The sequence below is a fragment of the Archocentrus centrarchus genome, chromosome 23, assembly GCF_007364275.1.
Source record: "Archocentrus centrarchus isolate MPI-CPG fArcCen1 chromosome 23, fArcCen1, whole genome shotgun sequence".
In the NCBI taxonomy this organism is placed as follows: domain Eukaryota; kingdom Metazoa; phylum Chordata; class Actinopteri; order Cichliformes; family Cichlidae; genus Archocentrus; species Archocentrus centrarchus.
This window is the reverse complement of record NC_044368.1, coordinates 16121000-16121371: the sequence shown is the minus strand read 5'-3', so window position 1 is coordinate 16121371 and position 372 is coordinate 16121000.

Below are 372 nucleotides of genomic sequence, written 5' to 3'. Positions count from 1 at the left end.
CCACTCCCCCCCAACCCAAAGCGCACACTTAATACAGCCCTGTTCATCATGTGACCACATTTCTTTTCTATGACTGGTCAGGATGGTCAGTTCTATTGTTGGAGGCAGATGGATGAGTTATACCTGGAGAGACATGCTGCTTTTTGAGTGCTCAGCCTAATCCGCTACACATGAACGGAGAAATTGGAAATGCTTTTTCATTCATTTCAGAGTCTTTTGGGGTAAAAAGGGCTGTCAAATAGACATGGCTTTTGTTTCTTTAGAAAAATGATGTGCTCTGCTACAGTGGAAGGACAATTACCTTCAACCATGTGCCTTCAGATACTCAATGACATAACATCTTGGCCAAATTAGTTCAAATGAAATGCACTG